Genomic DNA, 22,993 nt, shown 5'->3' with positions numbered 1-22,993 from the left:
GACCACCTTGGTCTGGCTGATGCCTCTCAGTCCAGTCTACCTCGCAGGGGTGTCGTGGGGATAAAATGCGGAGAGGGAGAACCACGTTAAACCACCTTGAGCTACTCGGAGGAAAAGTTGGGACAGAAATGCAATAATAATAGACAACGCTACTTCTTTCCCTCTCCACCAATTTAATCTGGATGTACCCTTGGCTGGGGGAAATCCAATAAAGTTCTTTGGAACAACAGCATCCGCAACCCAAATCCTGTTGCCGACGTTTCCATTTGCAATATCTCAGCACTTCTCTTAACAATATCAAGTCCCCTGGAGCCTTCCGAAGTTGAATTTCAGAGTGGGGCATGTCTGTGCATGCAGTCTAAAGGATTGTGCAGTCTGCAGCTGTGGCTGCTGCCGATAATGCATTTTGGAATCCTAGAACTGTCGAGTTTGGGGGGACCCCGAGGGTCATCTAGTCCAGCCCCCACTGTGACGCAGGAATTGGAGCTAAATAATCCCTGGCAGTCGGACCCCCAAAACTCTTGTTTAAAAATCTCCAGTGAAGGAGAGCCTGCCACTTTCCGAGGGTGTTTGACCGTCTAACGGCTGGCAGAAAGTCATTCCTGTAGCGTAGTCAGAATCTCATCATTTGAATCCATTGGTTCGGGTCTGTTTTCCATGTGACAGTCCTTCGGATATTTAAAGAGAGAGGGACATGGGTGGCGCTGTGGTCTAAACCACTGAGCCTCTTGGGCAGGGGTCAGCAAACTTTTTCAGCAGGGGGCCGGTCCACTGTCCCTGAGACCTTGTGGAGGGCCAGACTATATTTTGGAGAGAAAAAAGAACGAATTCCTATGCCCCACAAATAACCCAGAGATGCATTTTAAATGAAAGGACACATTCTTCACATGTAAAAACATGCTGATTCCCGGACCATCCGCGGCCTGGATTGAGAAGGCGATTGGGCCGCATCTTGCCCCCAGGCCTTAGTTTGCTTACCCCTGATTTATAGGGTCTCCCCACCCCCCAGTTTCCTCCCTCTAAAATATGCTTTTCTAATAATAATAATAATAATAATAATATTTATTTATACCCCGTCCATCTGGCTGAATTTCCCCAGCCACTCTGGGCGGCTCCCAATCAAGTGTTAAAAGCAATACAGCACTAAATATTAAAGTTTCCTAAACAGGGCTGCCTTCAGATGTCTTTTAAAGAGAAGATAGCTGCTTATTTCCTTCACATCTGCTGGGAGGGCGTTCCACAGGGAGGGTGCCACCACCAAGAAGGCCCTCTGCCTGGTTCCCTGTAACCTCACTTCTCACAGGGAGGGAACCACCAGAAGGCCCTCGGAGCTGGGCGATGGAGTGGAGATGCTTCTTCAGGTATACTGGACTGAGGCTGTTAAGGGCTTTAAAGGTCAGCACCAACACTTTGAATTGTGCGCGGAAACGTACTGGGAGCCAATGTAGGTCTTTCAGGACCGGTGTTATGTGGTCCCGGCGGCCGCTCCCAGTGACCAGTCTAGCTGCCGCATTCTGGATTAGTTGTAGTTTCCGGGTCACCTTCAAAGGTAGCCCCACGTAGAGCGCATGGCAGTAGTCCAAGCAGGAGATAACTAGAGCATGCACCACTCTGGTGTGACAGTCCGAGGGCAGGGAGGGTCTCATCCTGTGTACCAGATGGAGCTGGTAAACAGCTGCCCTGGACACAGAACCGACCTGCGCCTCCATGGACAGCTGTGAGTCCAAAATGAGTTACCCCATTCAGGACCAGGAAGTCCCCCACACCTGTCCCCCAAGAACAGTACTTCTGTCTTGTCAGGATTCAACCTCAATCCATTAGCCGCCATCCATCCATTGTACTTCTGCAAGCTTCACGGCTTCTTTTCCCCTAGCAGGCTGATGCCGCCGCCGCCAACCCCCCCCCCCATTGTGGGTTGGTGACATCATTTTGTCCACAGAAAGACGAGTACGTGGAGAATTGCGTTTGCTGCTCATATATATATGAGTTTCAGTGCCCAGACCAACCCCGCTCTTGGCTTCTAAATCAATAGCGGACGGGCTATTGCAGGGTAATTGAATATAGCAGGCATGGAAAAGGTTTCAGCCATCTGTATTCGCAGAGGAATGGAAGACCAGGGCTGGTTTCACGCCTGCCTCCAGGCAGCTCTTTTCCTTCTCCTGCCTTTGGGCCTTTAAAAGAAAAAGGAAAAAAAGTATTTCTTATTAAATCTTACCCACATAACCCAAATAACAGAAGAGAGCCTCGTGAGAGAAGAACGCATTAAAAGCTAAACAGCATTGAGGCTGGCATGGGATGGCCATGCTGTTAAAGCATATCGTTTCCCAAGAATCCTGGGAATTCTAGTTTTGTTAAGGGTGGGAACCATAGCGCTGTGGGGGGTAAACTGCAGTTCCCAGAATCCTTTGCGGGGAAACGATTTTGTAAAAATATATTCATTGGTTTTTCAAAGATTTTGTTGAAGCAAATCAAACAAATCACACAAGGGTAGAATTCAACGAGTTGTCAGGAAATCTTCAGCCGGGATTGCTGCATGGTCTAGATGACTTTGGGGGTCCCGTCCGACTCTGCATTTCTAAGGCAACTCTGGACATGTTCCAAGTGCCTTTCCCTAACCGAGGAGTAACAGATTGAGGTTGAGTCCTGACAAGACAGAAGTACTGTTTTTGGGGGACAGGGGGCAGGCAGGTGTGGGGGACTCCCTGGTCCTGAATGGGGTAACTGTGTCCCTGAAGGACCAGGTGCGCAGCCTGGGAGTTATTTTGGACTCACAGCTGTCCATGGAGGCGCAGGTCCATTCTGTGTCCAGGGCAGCTGCTTATCAGCTCCATCTGGTATGCAGGATTAGACCCTCCCTGCCCGTGGACTATCTGGCCAGAGTGGTGCATGCTCTGGTTATCTCCCGCTTGGACTACTGCAATGTGCTCTATGTGGGGCTACCTTTGAAGGTGACCTGGAAACTGCAACTAATCCAGAACGCGGCAACTAGACTGGTGACTGGGAGCGGCCGCCGAGACCACATAAAACCAGTCCTGAAAGACCTACATTGGCTCCCAGGACATTTCCGAGCAAAATTCAAAGTGTTGGTGCTGACCTTTAAAGTCCTAAATGGCCTCAAAAGCCCAGTATACCTGAAGAAGCGTCTCCACCCCCATTGTTCTGCCTGGACATTGAGATCCAGTGCCAAGGGCCTTCTGGCGGTTCCCTCCCTACGAGAAGCCAAGTTACAGGGAACCAGGCAGAGGGCCTTCTCGGTGGTGGCACCCGCCCTGTGGAACGCCCTCCCACCAGATGTCAAAGAGAAGAACAACTACCAAACTTTTAGAAGACATCTGAAGGCAGCCCTGTTTAGGAAAGCTTTTAATGTTTGATGTATTACTGTATTTTAATATTTGGTTGGAAGCCACCCAGAGTGGCTGGGGAAGCCCAGCCAGATGGGCGGGGTACAAATAATAAATGATGATGATGATGATGATGATGTAGCTAGTTCTGGGCACATGGCTTTCGAGGAACGGTCTCCCAGGGGGACTTAAACCACCCCACTCCCAGATTTAAAACAACCACTCTCTCTTTTTCTTTCCTCAGATCGGAGCTGGGACTTGAAACTCACCCCTCCTGCGGGCCCTCCAACCTCCCGGCCTCTCGCCAGGCAGCGAATCAGCAACAGGAGCAAAGTCCTGCCTTTGTGGACCGGATCGGGGGCTGAGCTGGGGCTGCCAGGGGGGGCCACGCAAAGAGGCTGAGAGGTGAGTTCAGGTCCCGTTTTCGAAATGCAACACATCGGTTTGCCTGGGTTCTCTGTGATTCTGCAGCCGTGCAACACAGAATGGTAACGTGGGTGCCGAGTGCAAAGCCTGTCCCGAACGCAATGCCCCAGGAGTTCCATCACCCCATGGCATTGTGGGTAGAAAGCACAGGGGCTGCTTTGACGATTATGTCGGCCATCTTGTGCTACGTGGCATGTTTCTTTTCCCACAATGCCTCGGGGCAAGTGCCACCTGGGGCTGGTGGTTGCCCCAAGTAATACAGAGGGCAACGTTCTGGTCGCCTCATCTCAAAAAGGATATTGTGGAGTTCGCAAAGGTTTAGAAAAGGGTGACCGAAACAAAAAAGGGAGTGGAACGGCTTCCTTACGAACAAACTTGTTATTTAACTTTTTAATGGTTTCATTGCATGGTTTTGTGGGATGTGAAACACAAGAGCAGGCAAGTACAACCTTCCTAGAGTATAAGCAAGTTCACAATTTAGCAGAGTAACATTCTACTTTTTAAACTGACAGCGGATGCGTTAGCTCAGGCTCGCTAAAGCCTCTATAATAACTGTTCTGGTATTTTCCCCTTATTCCCTCATAAAAGATAAGACACGACACAGTCTTCTATAAAAGTATAAAAAAGAATTCACTCACATTCTGTTCACAATCAGATGGCAGACTTTGCTTAGAAAAGTAACATACACCTGGAAACTATCTCATAAAGAGACAGTCCCTTTGTCCTCTCTTGGCTGTACTTGACTGCTCTTGTGTTTCACATCCCACACATCCCACACTCTCCCATAACTCGTGTTCAGAAGCATAGCTGCCTCCTCTATGAACATGTCTAATTCTCTTCTAAAGCTATCCAGGCCGGTGGCCGTCACAGCCTCCGGTGGCAGTGAGTTCCATAGTTCAACTATGTGCTCCGCGAAGAATTCCTTTGTGCTACCTCTCCTGAATATTTCAGCATTCAGCTTCATTGCATCTCCTCTATAGGAGAGAGGGAGAGCCCAGATTCTTATAGGGGAAGATTTTCATCTTGCCTCCCCAAAATTGCTTTCCGTGACTTTTGCCCGCATTTCAGAGTGTTGCAGGATCTAAAGGCCTTTTCCTATTTTCTCTCCCTCCCCAGGTTGAATTTCTGGACTGCACATCACTCCTCTGCTCCCTCTCCCATCACAATGGTGCTGCCCATCACAATTTGAGGGGTGGGGCCAGCAGCCCCTGCCCCAGACCCTCCTTCACGCCTCCCGCGGGGTGGGAGAGTTGCGCTCCGCGCTTGCCGAGGTCTCACCCATGTGCTGTTTCTACTGGATTCTCACTCGTGGACCCCCGCTTTTCTTTTCTACGAAGCTCGCTCCCGTTTTTCTAAACCGTGTTCCGCAATTTTCTAATAAACAGAGTTGGAAACCAGTGACGGACGGGGTGGCACCGGGAAGCTCCCTAAAAAGGGGTGTCTGTCTGTGTCTGTGTGGCTTCTTTCCATAGCTGTCAACCGTCCCTTATTTGGCGGGAAAGTCCCTTATCCCAGCACTGTGTCCAGCTGCTGTCCCTTATTGATGATGTCCCTTAAATTTCCCGGGTTTCAAAGGAAGCAGCTCCTCTCCCTCCCTCCCTGCCGGCCAGGGAGGAGGGAGGCTCCAACTGGGTTGCTTGGCTGCGTTGCTCACCCAATAAGGAGTCTAAGAACGACTGGGGGTGGAGCTTGCATGCCTTGTGCCGATCAAATCGGTTGCGTTGCCTGGGGACTCGCCTTTGCTCAGCGCTTCCCAGCGGAGAGGTGACGGTGGTTTTCCTTGCTGCATCCCCTTTGCCGGGTTGCTGCGCTGTGGGAACCACCGCTTGAGGCTTCGTTTGGCTGCTGGCTGGGCTTTCTGCCTTTGGCTGGGAGGGGCTCAGAAGTTGAACATACCTGTGCCCCTTGGAAAATCCCTTATTCTGGCTGCTGATCCCTTATTTTCGAGGCTGCTGGTCCCTTATTTTCAAATCTGTAAGTTGACAGCTATGCTTCTTTCCAGAACGAGTAAAGGATAACATGAACTGAACCGTTTCTTAATAATGACCCCCCAGGCTCAAGCCTGGCAATAAAAGGAGAACCAAATCAGCAAAAAGTTTGCACTGCCCACAAAAATGGCATCCTCTCTCCCTGCCTCCTAAGTTTCCCAAACACTGCAGCCCTGTGCATGTGACCAAAATGGGGGCGGGTTCATTGCAGGAGGCCACACCCCCGTTTGGCCATGTGACAAAGCACGCTGTATACGTCTGTACAGTGGTACCTTGGTTCTCAAACTTAATCCGTTCCACAAGTCCGTTCCAAAGCCAAGGTGTGCTTTCCCATAGAAAGTAGTGCAAAACGGATTAATCCATTCCAGACTTTTAAAAACAACCCCCAAAACAGCAATCTAACATGAATTTTATTATCTAAGAGACCATCGATCCATAAAACGAAAGCAATAATCAATGTACTGTACTATAAAATAAATAAGGTAGTATTGTAGATGATAAAAATTAAAAATAATTCTTTTTCTTACCTGCGCTGATGATAGTCGTTGTTTGGATGGGGGGCTTCTTTATCCATTTCCACAATCGCAGATTCAGTCAATTAGTAGTTCAATTGGGTTCCACACAGTCACAAAAACAAATGAACAGAAAAAGCGTCTAAAACAAAAATGCAAAATAGATAGCAAAAACAAAAGCGCCAAACTTAATAATAATAATAATTTATTATTTATACCCCGCCCAGTCTGGGCGGCTTCCAACCAAATATCAAAAACAATACTGTATCAGACATTAAAGACTTCCCTAAATAGGGCCACCTTCAGGTGTCTTTTAAAAGTAAAATAGTTGTTTATTGCCTTGACATCTGCTGGGAGGGCATTCCACAGGGTGGGTGCCACTACCGAGAAGGCCCTCTGCCTGGTTCCCTGTAACTTCACTTCTTGCAGGGAGGGAACCGCCAGAAGGCCCTCGGTGCTGGACCTCAGTGTCCGGGCAGAATGATGAGGGTGGAGACACTCCTTCAGGGATACAGGACCGAGGCCATTTAGGGCTTTCAAGGTTAGCACCAAGACTTTGAATTGTGCTCGGAAACATCCTGGGAGCCAATGTACCGTATTTTTCGCTCCATAGGGCACACCAGACCATAGGGCGGACCTAGTTTTTAGGGGGGGGAATAAAGAAAAAAAATTATTTCCCCCACAGCCCCAAAGAGCAAAGAAACCAAGACAGCCAGCGGAATCCATCCCGCTGGCTGTCTTGGCTTCCTCTTTAGCCACACACAACCTCTCCATCTCTCCAGGCTGCGCGCGGCTTCATTTTTAGCCACGGGGCTGGGGTGGGGGAAGCCGGGAGGTCCGGGAGCGGAGGCAAGGTTGCGCAGCTTTTCCGCCACTCCCGGAGCTTGCGGGCTGGGGGAGCGCTCCGAAGGTTTGCGGATAGCTGCCTGAAGCCTGGAGAACGAAAGGGCTCAGCGAAAGCCTGCATTCACTCCATAGGATGCACACACATTTCCCCTTCGTTTTTGGAGGGGAAAAGTGCGTCCTATGGAGCGAAAAATACGGTAGGTCTTTCAGGACCGGTGTTATGTGGTCTCGGCGGCCACTCCCTTTTTATTTTTATAATTTTTATTAATTTACAACAAAACAAAACATACATAAAATTTCACATCCAATTTTCACAAATTGCTTCTTTTCTGGACTTCCTTCATCTTCTCCGCAAATCATCCATAGTCATTATTTTAAATACACATTTCATAATTTGTATTGACATTATTTATATCCTTCTCGGCGGCCACTCCCAGTCACCAGTCTAGCTGCCGCATTCTGGATTAGTTGTAGTTACCGAGTCACCTTCAAAGGTTGCCCCACGTAGAGCACATTGCAGTAGTCCAAGCGGGAGATAACTAGTGATAACTAGATAACTTCTGTTCCGGAAGTCCGTTTAACTTCCTAAATGTTCAGAAACCAAGGCACGGCTTCTGATTGGTGCAGGCGCCCCGGAAACAATAGCCAGCTTCCGAAAAAGTTGTTTGGCTTCCGAAAAAGTTCGGAAAACCAGAACACTTACTTCTGGTTTTTCGGCTTTTGGGAACCAAGGCGTTTGAGACCCAAGGTACCACTGTCAACCTCATAAAGTGTCTCTTAACCCCTTAGTCACTCCCCTACAATGCCTTTCTCCACATTCCTCAGGTGACTTTAACAGAAGAATGGAAAAATTCATGGAGGAGAGGGCTATCGTTGGCTACGTTTTGCCTAGAAGGCAGCAGTGCTTCTCAACTCTACAGAATCACAGATTTGTAGAGTTGGAAAGGGGCCACGGGAAAGATCTCGTCCTGCAATGTAGCAATCTTTTCCCCAACCTGAGACTCAAACCCAGGACCCTGAGATTGAGAGTCTCATGCGCTACCAACCGAATGCCAGTTGCTGGAAGCTGCAGGCATGGAGTCTTGTGTTCGAATTCCGCTTCCTGGTTTCCCACAGGCCTCTGGTTAGCCAGTCTGCAAAGAGAATGCTGGACTAGATGGGCGCTTGGAATGAGCCCATCCTCTCCAACATTCCTCGGGTGAAAATAAGGAGTTCCTATTGCAGCCTCTCTGAGATTTCTTGGACAAAAAATAGGGACGTCCCTCTGAAAGGGCAAGAGAGACAGTCTGGGGTCAAATCAGAAACTGGGACGGCTTCTGTAATTCCGGGGACTGTCCCAGGGAAATTGGGACACTTGCGAGGATCTGTGATCCTGAAGGACTCTTCTGGCGACAACAGTGAAGCGTTCCCAAAACAAGGAAGGATTGGACTCTGATTAATAGAATACACATGAGGCTTGACCAGCAATACTCTGCTAGGAGGTGTCAATAATAATAATAATAATAATAATAATAATAATAATAATAATTGTTTATATCCCGCCCATCTGGCTGGGATATAAACAATTTCCCCAGCCACTCTGGGCGGCTCCCAACAAAACACTAAAATACAGTAATGCATCAAACATTAAAAGCTTCCCTAAAGACGGCTGCCTTCAGATGTCTTCTAAAAGTCTGGTAGTTGTTCTCTTTGACATCCACAGGGCGGGTGCCACCACCGAGAAGGCCCTCTGCCTGGTTCCCTGTAACTTGGCTTCTCACAGTGAGGGAACCACCAGAAGGCCCTCAGCTCTGGACCTCAGTGTCTGGGCTGAACGATGGGGGTGGAGATGCTCCTTCAGGTATACTGGACCGAGGCCGTTTAGGGCTTTAAAGGTCAGCACCAACACTTTGAATAATTTCTCTCTACCCCTCGGCCCAGGTCATTTTATTCACAAAAGAACTTTTTACACAGTGTTCTTAAGAACCAATCAGATTTCCTCTGAGCATTTCAAAAACCTCACGTGGGACAAAGTCAGATCAGAAGAAATTATTTTAACTACAAAGAAGCTATTTCCTACTTGAGCATGCATATGTAATTCAGAGTAAATAAAAGAGGAAGCAAGGAAGAATGCTTTTAGGAAACTCCAGAGGTCACAAACAGCAATAAACAGGAGAGGAAGGATGGGTAGTATTTACCATCTCTTTGTGAACTCTCTTCCTGGCCCTAAGATTAAGAAAGCTAACTATCATATTAATGACCCGGGATGCCTGGTGAAGCAACTGGCCTGTGTTTAGAATGCTTATACATGCCTGTCAGGCAAAGAAATAGGACAGAGATGCAGAGGCGTGGGTTGATCAGAAATCAGAAAAATGGGAGATGTAGGAAGGGGGGAACTAGGTAAACACGTTTTCCCCAAGTGGAGACAAACCCTGCTGGCAATCACGTCTCCCCAAGATTACTGGAAGCAGAGAGAATTATGCAGTGGGAGGAAAGAAAAGTAGAATAAATTGTTGTTTAGTCATTTAGTCGTGTCCCCCTCTTGGTGACCCCCTGGACCAGAGCACGCCAGGCACTCCTGTCTTCCACTGCCTCCCGCAGTTTGGTCAAACTCATGCTGGTAGCTTCGAGAACACTGTCCCACCATCTCGTCCTCTGTCGTCCCCTTCTCCTTGTGCCCTCCATCCTTCCCAACATCAGGGTCTTTTCCAGGGAGTCTTCTCTTCTCATGAGGTGGCCAAAGTCTTGGAGCCTCAGCTTCAGGATCTGTCCTTCCAGTGAGCACTCAGGGCTGATTTCCTTCAGAATGGAGAGGTTGGATCTTCTTGCAGTCCATGGGACTCTCAAGAGTCTCCTCCAGCACCAGAATTCAAAAGCATCCATTCTTTGGCGACCAGCCTTCTTGATGGTCCAGCTGTCACTTCCATACATCACAGGGCCTTTTCGGTGGTGGCGCCCGCCCTGTGGAATGCCCTCCCATCGGATGTCAAGGTGATGGACAACTACCTGACATTCAGAAAACATCTTAAGGCGGCCCTATTCAGGGAAGCTTTTAATGTATGATATTTTAGTGTTTTTTGGTTTCTGTGGAAGCCGCCCAGAGTGGCTGGGGAGGCCCAGCCAGATGGGCGGGGTACAAATAATAAATTATTATTATTATTATTATTATTATTATTATTATTACTACTGGGGAAACCAGAGCTTTTGTAAATACAGCATCCAGCTTCTCTTCCTCTCCCCACCACGGAGACTTTGCTTTCTTTCCTTCTGCGCAGAATTTTGAACCCGGGGCTGAGTTTTCCTGGCACGGACCGCACGCCAAGTTGTCCACAGGCCCTTTTAGGCTCTTACTACCCTGTGATGCTTTGAAGGATAATTCCTGCTCTGGGCATTGAAGTTGCATCCTCCCCCCGCACTGATTCCGCTTCTGACTTTGTGATTCTAAGGCAACAGAGCAGCTATGGGGGCTGGAGCCCCACAGAAAGCTTTGCCGTGACAGGTGGAGAGCCCCAGGGGGTCTGTGGGGAGCGGGAGAGGGGGGTTCCCAGAGGTGACAGCCCGCCTTCGACTTGGTTGGCTTTGAAACGCAAGCAGTCTGGATGAATTAGCTGGGCTGACAGGCGCGATGGTTCCAGCGTGGTGGAAAAGGCAAGGAAAAGTCTCTGGGTTCTCCGCTGCCCCCATTTCCCCCTCTCCCCCCTCCCCGGTGTCAGGAGTTAATGTGGCCCATCATTTATTTGGTTTTCTAGCCAGTCCCCAAAGGCAGCGCGGCAACGGAGCGGCTGCATCAGAGCCAGCCTCTATAAAGCAAGCTTTAAACAAATAATAAATGTAATGGAGGGCTCTGACAAATAGTAAAAAAAATCCCTTCTGTCTTGCCAGGTTTCAGCTCGGCTGCTGAAAGGCAGCGCCTAGGCTGGGAGAAACACTCGGCGGTTTGGGACGGGGGTTTCGTGGGTTGGCTTATTAAAAACGTGCACAGGACTTTATGAGCTCAGTCAGTAGAGTGTGAGACTCTTAATCTCAAGGTTGTGGGTTCGAGTCCCATGCTGGGCAAAAATATTCTTGCGTTTCAGGGGGTTGGGCTACATGACCCACGGGGTACCTTTTAACTCTATGATTTGATGATAATAATAATAATAATAATTTTTATTTATACCCCGCCCTCCCCAGCCAAGACCGGGCTCAGGGCGGCTGACACCAGGTTCAACAATTGATTGAAATACAACTTAAAAACAAGATTAAAATACAACATTAAAATGCAGCCTCATTTCAGCAGAAACTCAAATCAAAAACTTTTTTGGGCATGAAAACGTCAAGTCTTCACCAAGGCTAACTATCCAGACTGGTCCGACGTGGGCCAGAAAAAAGCCAGGGAAGTCCCCAAATAGGAGTTCCATCACAGAAGGAGAAAGGAAAGAGGGGGAGGGGATCAAGTTGATTCCAAGCCAAAGGCCAGGCGGAACAACTCTGTCTTACAGGCCCTGCGGAAAGAAATCAGATCCCGCAGGGCCCTGATGATGATAATACTTATTTATTTGTACCCCGCCCATCTGGCTGGGCATCCCGAGCCACTCTGGGTGGCTTCCAACAGAGTATCAAAAACATGATAAAACATCAAGCATTAAAAGCTTTCCTAAACAGGGCTGCCTTCAGAAGTCTTCTAAAAGTCAGGTAGTTCTTTATTTCCTTGACATCTGATGGGAGGGCGTTCCACAGGGCGGGCGCCACCACCGAAAAGGCCCTCTGCCTGGTTCCCTGGCTCTGTGGTTGCACTGAGCAGAAGACAGTAAAGGAATAAAAACAATCAAAAGGCAAGTGACCCCCTGGAGCAGAGCACGCCAGGCACTCCTGTCTTCCACTGCCTCCTGCAGTTTGGTCAAACTCATGCTGGTAGCATGGAGAACACTGTCCCACCATCTCGTCCTCTGTCGTCCCCTTCTCCTTATGCCCTCCATCTTTCCCAACATCAGGGTCTTTTCCAGGGAGTTTTCTCTTCTCCTGAGGTGGTCAAAGTCTTGGAGCCTCAGCTTCACGATCTGTCCTTCCAGTGAGCACTCAGGGCTGATTTCCTTCAGAATGGAGAGGTTTGATCTTCTTGCAGTCCATGGGACTCTCCAGAGTCTCCTCCAGCACCAGAATTCAAAAGCATCAATTCTTCGGCCATCAGCCTTCTTTATGGTCCAGCTCTCACTTCCATACATCACTACTGGGAAAACCATAGCTTGAACTATACAGACCTTTTTCGGCAAGGTGATGTCTCTGCTTTTTAAGATGCTGTCTAGGTTTGTCATTGCTTTTCTCCCAAGAAGCAGACGTCTTTTAATTTCGTGGCTGCTGTCACCATCTGCAGTGATCATGGAGCCCAAGAATGTAAAATCTCTCACTGCCTCCGTTTCTTCCCCTTCTATTTGCCAGGAGGTGATGGGCCCAGTGGCCACGATCTTCGTTTTTTTGATGTTGAGCTTCCCATTATGGGCATCTGCTTGGCCATGGTGAGAAGAGGATCGTGGACTGGATGGGCCTGATCCTGCAGGGTTCTCCTTATGTCATTAACCATTGAATCCTGCATCTCCATCCCCGCTCCTGCAGAGATATACGCAGCAGAACCCAAATCAATACGACTGGAGGCCGAAGTGACTGAGAACCCCCTGGAGCCTTAAACAGCCGCAGATTTATTGCGGCAGAGATGTTTGGTGACTAAAACCTGCCTCTCTTGATGAAGTGCAACTGAGAAAAATGTGCGCGCTTCTGTCGTACGCAGCTGGAAAGGGCCCAAAAGACCCTCGTTTGCCTTTACTGAAATGGCATCAACGCAGTGTTGCTACCCTCTCTGGGTGATGCTGAGAAGAATCAGGATTGCATCCAACGTAGCGCTGTAAAAATGTGTCCCATCAGCGCAAATATTTCTGCTTGTGCGACGGGGGTCGTCCCACTTTCCTCACCTTGCACACCCCAACCCCAAATGTGTTCTGGGGTTCCTCTGGAGAGGGAGAAGGAGAAATCCCTGACGTGCAAGAAGAAATCCTTGCATTGGTCGGATCCTGCCCCAGGATTGGAATCCTAACCTTAAGACACCTGGCAGCAAGCTCCATTCAACTCCACAGGGCATACTCTGAGTAAGGGCTCAGCCACACTGTTCCTTGCCTTGCTGCAAATTCAGGGAGGCTGGATTCCACAGTCGGGGAAAGCAGTGCTTCTGAATCACAGTTGCTGGAAACCGCAGGAAGGGGTCTTGTGGTCAAATCCTGCTTGCTGGGTTGGCAAGCTGGTTGGCCACTGGGAGAAGAGGGCGCTGCAGGTGGGTTGGGCTAAATGACCTTTGGGTTCCCTTTCTGGGGAAGGCTGGCTGGCTACAAATGGACGGATTCCTTCTTCAAACCAAACTCCAGTTTCTAGAAAGTGTTAACGGAGAAATCTGAGGGCTCCCTTGGACAAAAAACAGCAGCCAGTAGGCTTGGTCTTGATTGAAGAATGTCGTGACAGGAGTCCTGCCACCAGGTGGAACAAGATGGAAGCCCCGAACAAAAGAGAACCCAAACTTTTATTAGCTGCTAATCCCCATGTTAAAGATAAAGGGACCCCTGACTATTAGGTCCAGCCGTGGCCGACTCTGGGGTTGCAGCGCTCATCTCACTTTACTGGCCGAGGGAGCCGGCGTACAGCTTCCGGGTCATGTGGCCAGCATGACTAAGCCGCTTCTGGTGAACCAGAGCAGCGCACAGAAACACCGTTTACCTTCCCGCTGGAGCGGTACCTATTTATCTACTTGCACTTTGACGTGCTCTCGAACTGCTAGGTTGGCAGGAGCAGGGACCGAGCAACGGGCGCTCACCCTGTCGCGGGGATTCAAACCGCCAACCTTCTGATTGGCAAGTCCTAGGCTCTGTGGTTTAACCCACAGCACCACCCGCGTCCCTAATCCCCATGTTACAGCCCCCCAAACTACATCACTCATACATCACGGTTACATCATGAAAGGGGAGGTCTGGTGGCAGCAATCTGAGCATCCTGGACCCTGCCCCATGGTTCTCCTTGCCCTCCACCAAACACCCATCAAGTGCAAGAAAAGAGATATTTACATTTCCCTGTTTCCCAGCCAAGTTCATCACACCCTTTTGTTTTCATCTGGGTTTGTTCTTTCTGGAAGGGCTACCTGTCTGGCACTCAGGTATCAGGATGCCAGGGATTATCACTCAGGCAGAGGGGCTGCTGAGGAGCTGAGCTCACATTATATGAACTTCTGAAGTTTTCCCTGTGAGCCAGTACATAGATACATTTACCAGTGAATTCTTACATTTGGTATCGTGCAGCAAAGGCCCTTTGAATAGATAGGAAGAAACGGTGATGAAGAGTTTTGTGGGGACAAATCACAACAGCGATTGTGCTGGTTTTGGTAGTGGGCTGCATGTGCATGATATCTGCTGGAGGGGCAACCCCCCCCCAACCTAAATTCCTGCGACAAAAGAAAGAGGACAAACCCTGCCACAGTCGTGTCTCTCCAAAGTGCCTGGCCTGGTCTAGTTTCTCTTATCTCCTCCTCCGCCTGTCGTCAGACTGAGCCCTCGCTTTCCCTGACACCTGTCATTTAAATTCAGGTCACTGAGTGGCTTGTGGTGGCGATCTGCGTCTGGCTGGCAATGTCCTGGCTGCCCTGCAAGCTTTTGACCTACTTTCAGGGGAGAAAAAGACCCCGGAGGCAGAGAATTCCCACTACCCAGGTGCATTTGTATAGAATCACAGAACTGTAGAGTCGGAAGGGACCTCCAGGGGTCATCTAGTCCAACCCCCTGCAGTGCAGGAATTACAGCTGAAAAATCATTGTATTTGGCAGCTGGAATATAAATCCAAAGGACCAAGGAAGACAGTAAACTATGCTGGGCTTTCCAGCTCAGGCTCAAATTGGGAGTCCAGTGGCTTTGCTGAACCTGAGAGCTTAGAGCAGGGGTCAGCAACCTTTTTCAGCCATGGGCCGGTCCACTGTCCCACAGACCATGTGGTGGGCTGGACTATATTGGGGGGGGGGGATGAACGAATTCCTGTGCCCCACAAATAACTCAGAGATGCTTTTTAAATAAAAGGGCACATTCTACTCATGTAAAAACACGCTGATTCCTGGACTGTCAGCAGGCAGGATTAAGAAGGCGACTGGGCCTGATCCGGCCCCCAGGCCTTAGTTTGCCTACCCCTGCCTTAGAGTAAGTTAGATCTTCTGTTAACTCTTCTTCCCTCTGAGCACATTTCTTCTTCAAGGGCTCTGAATGAAAAACTTCTTTCCAGATTTCCAGATTCTGGCTCTGGGTGCGGTTTCTCAGCCTACAGGAGAAGCGCTTTGCACATGGTCAGAAGCATCCCTGAGTTCACACACTCCCAAAGCCTTAGCGTTGCATAAAACACGCACAAACCATGCGAAGGTGGACTCTTTCTTCTGCTGGAGGTCTAAATCAAAATATTTGGATTGCTTGCCTTTGCTGGGCTCACAGGGGCACATTTGCAAACTGGAGAATAATAAATTATTATTATTTGTACTCCCCAGCCAGAGCCGGGTTCAGGGCGGCTAACACCAATAAAATTAGAATAAAAACATAATAATTTAAAATACAGGTTAAAATGCAATTTAAAATGCAGCCTCATTTTAAAAGTAGCCCATAGATCAAAACCATAAGGGGAGGGAAGCATAAGGGTCAGAGTGAGTCCAAACCAAAGGCCAGGCGGAACAGCTCTGTCTTGCAGGCCCTGCAGAAAGATGTCAAGTCCCACAGGGCCCTGGTCTCTTGTGACAGAGCGTTCCAAGAAGTCGGGGCCAGTACTGAAAAGGCCCTGGCCCTAGTTGAGACCAATCTAACCACCTTGCGGCGCGGGACCTCCAAAGTGTTGTTATTTGTGGACCTTAAGGTCCTCTGCAGGGCATACCAGGAGAGGCGGTCCCGTAGGTACATGGGTCCTAGAAGCGGTTGTGGGTGAACAGCAACCTCCCTTCTGCGTGCAGACGCCAACTCCTACCGGTTATGTTATAGAACCATATAATTGCAGAGTTGGAAGGGGACCCCCAAAGGCCATCTAGTCCAAACCCCTGAAATGCAGGAATCGCAACAGCCATGAAGCTCTCCGGGTGGCCTAGAAGGCCCAGTTGCTGCCTCTCAGCCCAATCTGCCTCACAGGGCTGTTTTGGGGGGTAAAAATGGGGAGGCTGTGGACCCTGTCTGCCGCTTTGAGCTATTTGCAGAAAAAGGCGAGCTATAAATTGGCACTGCCACATTTTCCAATGTCTGAGCCTCTGTTTCCTCTCAAACTGAGAGCACAACCCCAGACAATTTGTGCGTATTTCGTTGGAGCCTTTGAGATGGAGAGGACTCAGCGGACAATTTATTCGCCACTTCAATTCAGGGTCCATTTCTCCTGCCTCAAACACCTCCGCTTTGCAGTTTGCTACAACTCCTGTCTCCCTGCGGTTGCGCAGCCCAGCTCCCTCTCCACATCATGGAAGCATCTTCTCTCTTTGCCCCCCCCCCCCCCCGAGGGACAGGTTCTCTGCAAATTGCCCTGCCACCCCAGATGAGCATCTGAGGAAAGAGTCCTTTCCGCAGAAATAGAGGGAAGGTCAGGTCATAAAGACCCCTTTTCATCAGTGGCGTAGCGTGGGGGGTGCAAGGGGGCAGGCCGCACCGGGCGCAACATCTGGGGGGGCGCGCTCGCTGCCTCCGGAGTCGCCGAAGAGCCTCGGGCGCAGGCTGTAGCGGAGCCGCATGTCTCGCGGAACCGACGAGCTGTGCGCGCGTCCGGGCTGAAGGCACCCAGGAGGCAGCGGCTCTCAGCGCTCGCCGTGGAGGACGCGCCAGGCAGCCCCTCCTCACAGTCCCGCCTCCGCCGGTGCTGCTGCCGCTGCTGAGCCGTTGCATTTTCCTCGCCTCTCTGCCCCCCTCCTCCTCTGGGCAAGCGGCGTCGTTTGGGCAGCAGCGCCAGCGGCAACTCGCAGGTTAGGGGGGGCGCAAATTACGTGCCTTGCCCCGGGTTAGGGGGCGCAAATTACTTGCGTTGCCCCGGGTGCTGACAACTCACGCTACGCCGCTGCTTTTCATCAAGCTGCCGAGAGAGAGAGAGAGCAGGAGGAATTATGTATTTGGAGTCGGAAAAGGGATTTTATTTTTTGGTGGGGGAGAGGGGGCGGGGGCTGCGCTGAAACGCGGCCAGCTTTGCTAACGCTAGAATCCTAGAATTGTAGGGTTGGAAAGGACCCGAGGGTCATCTAGTCCAACCCCCTGCTGTTAAGTTGTGGGTGAACATATCAGACGACACAGCGATCCTTCAAACAGCTCTTGTTTATTCACAGGCCAGAACAGAACTCACCTGAAGGGTTCAGCCAGCCTGCTTATATAGAGCTCCACTACAACGCAACAGTAACCATTTTCTGTAACTATCCAATCCCTGAACGTCACTTTCAATCCCTTATTTGCATATGTGGACCTGAGTGAAAACTATCTACAGTATCCCCCTGCTGGCCCAGGGTGAGAACTTCAGTACATAACACCTGCATTATGAATCTCTGACAAGTGGCCATCCAAACTCTCTTTAAATTTTTCCAGTAAAGGTGAGGCCACTGCCTTCTGAGGCAGCTTGCATTGGAGAGGCAGTGCTAAATGTGTTTGTGTGTGATTGGGAAGTTGGCAACAGATTTGTTCCATGGGTCAAAAGCCATACCTCATGTTACGTTTGCTTCATGTTACGTTCTTTCATGTTACGTCCCGTGGCGACCCGGAAGTACCGGAAAGGGTTACTTCCGGGTTTCGCCGCTTGTGCATGCACAGAAGCGCTAAATCTTGCTTCGCGCATGCGCACAAGCGCCATATTGCGCCGCGCACCTGCCCAGATACGGTGCTTCAGGTTGCACTCTTTTCATGTTGCGAAAGGGCCTCCAGAACGGATCGCGTTCGCAACCAGAGGTACCACTGTATTTGAAATAGATGGTAGATAGATAGATAGATAGATATAGATAGATAGATAGATAGATAGATAGATAGATGATAGATGATAGATAGATGATAGATAGATGATAGATAGATAGATATTGTTGTTGTTTAGTCGTGTCCGACTCTTCGTGACCCCATGGACCAGAGCATGCCAGGCATTCCTGTCTTCCACTGCCTCCCGTCTGATGGGTGGGGTACAAATAATAATAATAATAATAATAATAATAATAATAATAATAATAATAATAATTCCAAAGCTGCTTACAAACAATAGATAACCACAGGAGGGGAGAGTCGCTTTGTGCGCGGGTCCTGCTTGCTGGTTTTGCATTTGTAGGGTTGCAGTATTCCAAAGCACACCCCCCCCAAATAAAAAAACAACACCCCCCGACATTTCATGTAAATTGCAAAAATCCACCCGGAGAGGAACACTGCGCCCCAAAAGAGAACATGTCCAGGAAATCCCAGACTTATGGCTACCCTACCATTGGGGCACATGGCTAGCCATTGTGAGAACAAGGTGCTGTTCCAGATGGACCACTGGCCTAATCCAGCAGCCAGGTGCAAGCGGATCTAGGTGGCTCAAGTGAGCGAGCCATGCCGGTGGGTGGGAACCCAAACTGAGCATGCTGGGAGCTTTGCCGCTGAGGACAGGGCCGCAAAACAGTCCGTTGTAAACTCGGTTTCCAAATGTCTGGAGGAGCTCTAATTGAATCGTGCAGAATTCAAACTGGGTGGAAATGTTGCTCGTGAGTGTATTCCAAGAATTGTAGAAATAAAAAAAATTCCTTCCAGTAGCACCTTAAAGACCAACTAAGTTAGTTCTTGGTATGAGCTTCCGTGTGCATGCACACTTCTTCAGATACACTGAAACAGAAGTTGCCAGATCCTTCTATATAGTGAGAAGGTGGGGAGGGGTATTACTCAGAAAGGTGGTGGGAATGGGAGATTGGCAGATAGCTGAGATGAGCCTGTTGACGACTCTTAACGACTGTAATAGGTCTTACAGGAAAAGGCAAGGGGTGAGAAGGTGAGAAATGGCTAAGTCATGTATAATGAGATAAGAATCCAATGTCTCTGTTCAGACCAGGTCTCTCCATGGTTTTAAGTTTGGTAATGAGTTGCAATTCAGCAGCTTCTCTTTCCAGTCTATTTCTGAAATTCCTTTGTAGTAAAACAGCTACTTTGAGATCTTGTATAGAATGTCCTGGGAGATTGAAGTGTTCTCCTACTGGTTTCTCTGTTCTGTGATTCTTGATGTCTGATTTATGTCCGTTTATTCTTTGGCGTAAGGTTTGGCCTGTTTGTCCAATATAGAGAGCTGAAGGACACTGTTGGCATTTGATGGCATACACAATGTTAGACGATGAGCCATTAAATAGTCCCGAGATGGTATGTGTGATGTTGTTGGGGCCAGTAATGGTGTTGTCCGGGTGTATGTGTAAGACCTATTGCAGTCGTTAAGAGTCGTCAACAGGCTCATCTCAGCTATCTGCCAATCTCCCATTCCCACCACCCTTCTGAGTAATACCCCTCCCCACCTTCTCACTATATAGAAGGATCTGGCAACTTCTGTTTCAGTGTATCTGAAGAAGTGTGCATGCACACGAAAGCTCATACCAAAGAACTAACTTAGTTGGTCTTTAAGGTGCTACTGGAAGGAATTTTTTTATTTTGACTATGGCAGACCAACACGGCTACCTATCTGTAACAAGAATTGTAGAGTTGGGAAGGGACCTCCAAAGGTCATCCAGTCCAACCCCCTTCCACATAGGGCTGTCATCGCCCTTCTCCATTTCCCTCTCCTCCCTGTTGTACAGGCTCTATATACTTAGCATCCCCCCAATAAACAACGCGTCACGAACCTACCTTGGCGCAGAGGCGGGCACCTGAACCTTCCTTTGTTCCTTTGAAAAGTAAAAAATGATTGATCACCGCCCACCTTTTTTTTTTTAAAAAAAAAGCCCCTAGCAATCAAGCCTAATTGGGGGTTTTTGTATGTGTGTCTATTTTTTTTTTGCAGCAAATAATTATCAGTCTGCATTAATAGCCGCTCGGCTGCTTATTATTCAGCTGTCAATATGATTTACTGTCTGTAACAGGGGGAAAAAAGAGGTGAGCATCGATAGACTCCCAGACGGGCAGATTTACTGGCGCAGTTTATTTTTCCAGACCTGCAGGATTATTTACAACTGTTTTCTCTGTGTTGGAAGTTGGGCGTATTTCCTGAAGGACGCAGCGAGCGAGAGAACGATGCTTTCTGGTGGAAGGGGAAAGAGGTGGGCACTGTGGAGGCGGCGAGATCCCTATTTTTACGGGAGAAATGTTGGAGGGCATGGAGTTGTTACGCGAGCCCCGAGCCAAGGAGATAAGTCACTGTACAACCTTTAGAAGACACAGGGAAGCTTTTACTACGATTTTATATATATGTTGGAAGCTGCCCAGAGTGGCTGGGGCCGCCCAGTCAGATGGACAGGGTGTTGTTGTACTACTACTGCTACTAGTACTACTATTATATTATATATAATTATTATATTATTAGCAGAGACATCACTTTGCCGACAAAGGTCCGTATAGTTAAAGCTCTGGTTTTCCCAGTAGTGATGTATGGAAGTGAGAGCTGGACCATAAAGAAGGCTGATCGCAGAAAAATGGATTACCGTATTTTTTGCACCATAATACTCACTTTTTTTCTCCTAGAAAGTAAGGGGAAATGTCTGTGCGTGTTATGGAGGAAATGCCTATGGGTGGCATGCCTACGGATTTTCCTCCTCTAAAAACTACGTGCGTGTTATGGTCAGGTGCGTGTTATAGAGCGAAAAATACGGTATTTTGAATTCTGGTGGTGGAGGAGACTCTTGAGAGTCCCATGGACTGCAAGAAGATCAAACCTCTCCTTTCTTAAGGAAATCAGCCCTGAGTGCTCACTCGAAGGACAGATCCTGAAGCTGAGGCTCCAAGACTTGGACCACCTCATGAGAAGAGAAGACTCCCTGGAAAAGACCCTCATGTTGGGAAAGATGGAGGGCACAAGGAGAAGGGGAGGACAGAGGACGAGATGGTGGGACAGTGTTCTCAAAGCTGCCAGCATGAGTTTGACCAAACTGCGGGAGGCAGCGGAAGACAGGAGTGCCTGGCGTGCTCTGGCCCATGGGGTCACGAAGAGTCGGACACGACTAAACAACTAAACAACTAAACATTATTATTAATAATAATAACAGTAATACTCTCCCCACTACAGGTGGGGAGAGTATTACTGTTGTGCTCAGATCCTGATTTTGGTTTTCCTGTCAGGCATCTGGCTGGCCACTGATGCTGGACTGGGTGAGCAATAGGCCAGATACAGGAGCCTCTTCATAAAGCAACCAGCCTGACCGTGTTATAAACAAAATCTGCCCTTTTTCCCTTGTGGGGTATCCAAGAGCCCGTACAGAGTCCTTAAGTGGGTTCTCCATCGGTCAGAGAAAATAACAGAGGCCAACCAGAGAATATTGAGAAACAAAACAGCTAGTAAGCCTGATCTTTATTGTTCTGTTGCAACAGGGTGCTCCCCTCACCCGCAGGAAAGGAGGAGGAACCCAGAACCAAATTGTGCCGTCGTTATATAGACATTTTAAATTTCCTGCCCTGGAGCTCAAGACCACCCCTCCATACATCATACCTACATCACAGAAGGGGTGTAACTTAAGACCACCCCCCCCAGATACATCATACCTACATCACAGGAAAGGTGGTCTACAGCAGAAATCTGAGTGTGTTGTTTATCTTGTCTGACAGGTTACCGGTTAATGCTCACTTGATTGGATACCCTGGGGAGCCTGGCTAGTCTTTTGTAATGACAAATACTGAGTTCCTGAGCCAGGTCACAGGCTCACCCTATTCAAACACAGACAGACATGCCCTTAAGACAGGATTTTGTGAAGGAAAAGACAATGGGGAGGCTTTTCCATTTTCCTTTGATCTTGCAAAGAAAACATTTGGTCAGTTTGGGAATCAGAATTGGTTTCAGGTCGGTCTTCCTATGCTGATCTATGTACTTGCTTGGTTGGTACATTTATGAGCATTTATTATATATCTAAGACTTTAAAATTCTTATCACAACCGCTTTGCCAGGTTTCCTCTTGCAGATTCTAACCTCACCACCAACATGAGTGCAGGTCGGGAAGGGACCCCGGGGGGCCATCCAGACTGACCCCTCAATCCCAACACCTTTATTACCACCTTGACTGACGCATCAAGGTGTGAGCTGCTCACACAACACACGGCCTGCTCCCTCCTCTAAGGAGTGCATTCCTGTCCTTCTGCCCCGCCAACTTGTGTGTGCTGACAGTTTTTTCTTCTTATTAAAAAAGTGACCTTCTTTCCACGAAGTTCGGATGCTCATAAACATTCTGTAATCTCCCCCGCTGAGCCCAAAGACCAGGGAGGCCTTGTTAATCCATTGACTGAAGCCAGTGCTCTACATCGGTGAGGTTGCAAAAGCCGCTGTCTGTGCACACTTGACCTCAGAATTTGCTTCCCACCTTCTGGGTCAAACAGATTCAGTAAACCGCTGTTTCTCCAGCTCTCAAGCGCCACGCGGGGTCAGTTTTCGGCTTGCAAAATAGGTATATGGATTTCCGTTTAGCTGAACTCCGGCGTGAGCCAGGATACGCTGTTTTCAAGGCTGGATTCATGCTGGAATAAATCAACACCTGGGCTTGGCAAATGGGAGGTGGGAGACGTCAGGGTGCAATAATAGGAGCACTTGTGCCTGCGTGAAGTGTCGAGATTTGGGCTGTCAGCGAGCCAGCCGTCTCCAAGCTGCCAGCGAGAGGCGTGCAATAGTTTCCCCGGCTGCTCCAGGCCTCGTCTGTCTCTCCCCATCAGGGGAAGCATTTTTCAGCCTGGCAAAGGCCGCTTAGTGAGCTCTTGGGTGCCCTGATTCTGACGGC

General features: G+C 49.0%; 1 protein-coding gene across 1 annotated transcript in view; it reads left to right on the top strand.

Annotated features, from left to right (window-relative positions):
- LOC308590349 (leucine-rich repeat and fibronectin type III domain-containing protein 1-like protein) overlaps window positions 1-5,209 on the top strand; it is a 70,434-nt gene extending 65,225 nt beyond the window's left edge. The window contains exons 5-6 of the mRNA XM_081200340.1: window positions 3,586-3,746; window positions 4,884-5,209. The gene's annotated coding sequence lies outside the window, so the exon portion shown is untranslated. The remainder of the gene's footprint in view (window positions 1-3,585; window positions 3,747-4,883) is intronic.
- The last annotated feature ends 17,784 nt before the right edge of the window (window positions 5,210-22,993 follow it).

Source organism: Podarcis bocagei (genome assembly GCF_964188305.1).
Source record: "Podarcis bocagei genome assembly, chromosome: 7".
Lineage (NCBI taxonomy): Eukaryota > Metazoa > Chordata > Lepidosauria > Squamata > Lacertidae > Podarcis > Podarcis bocagei.
The sequence above is the reverse complement of the archived record's forward strand: the minus strand, read 5'-3'. Positions and strand labels throughout refer to the sequence as shown.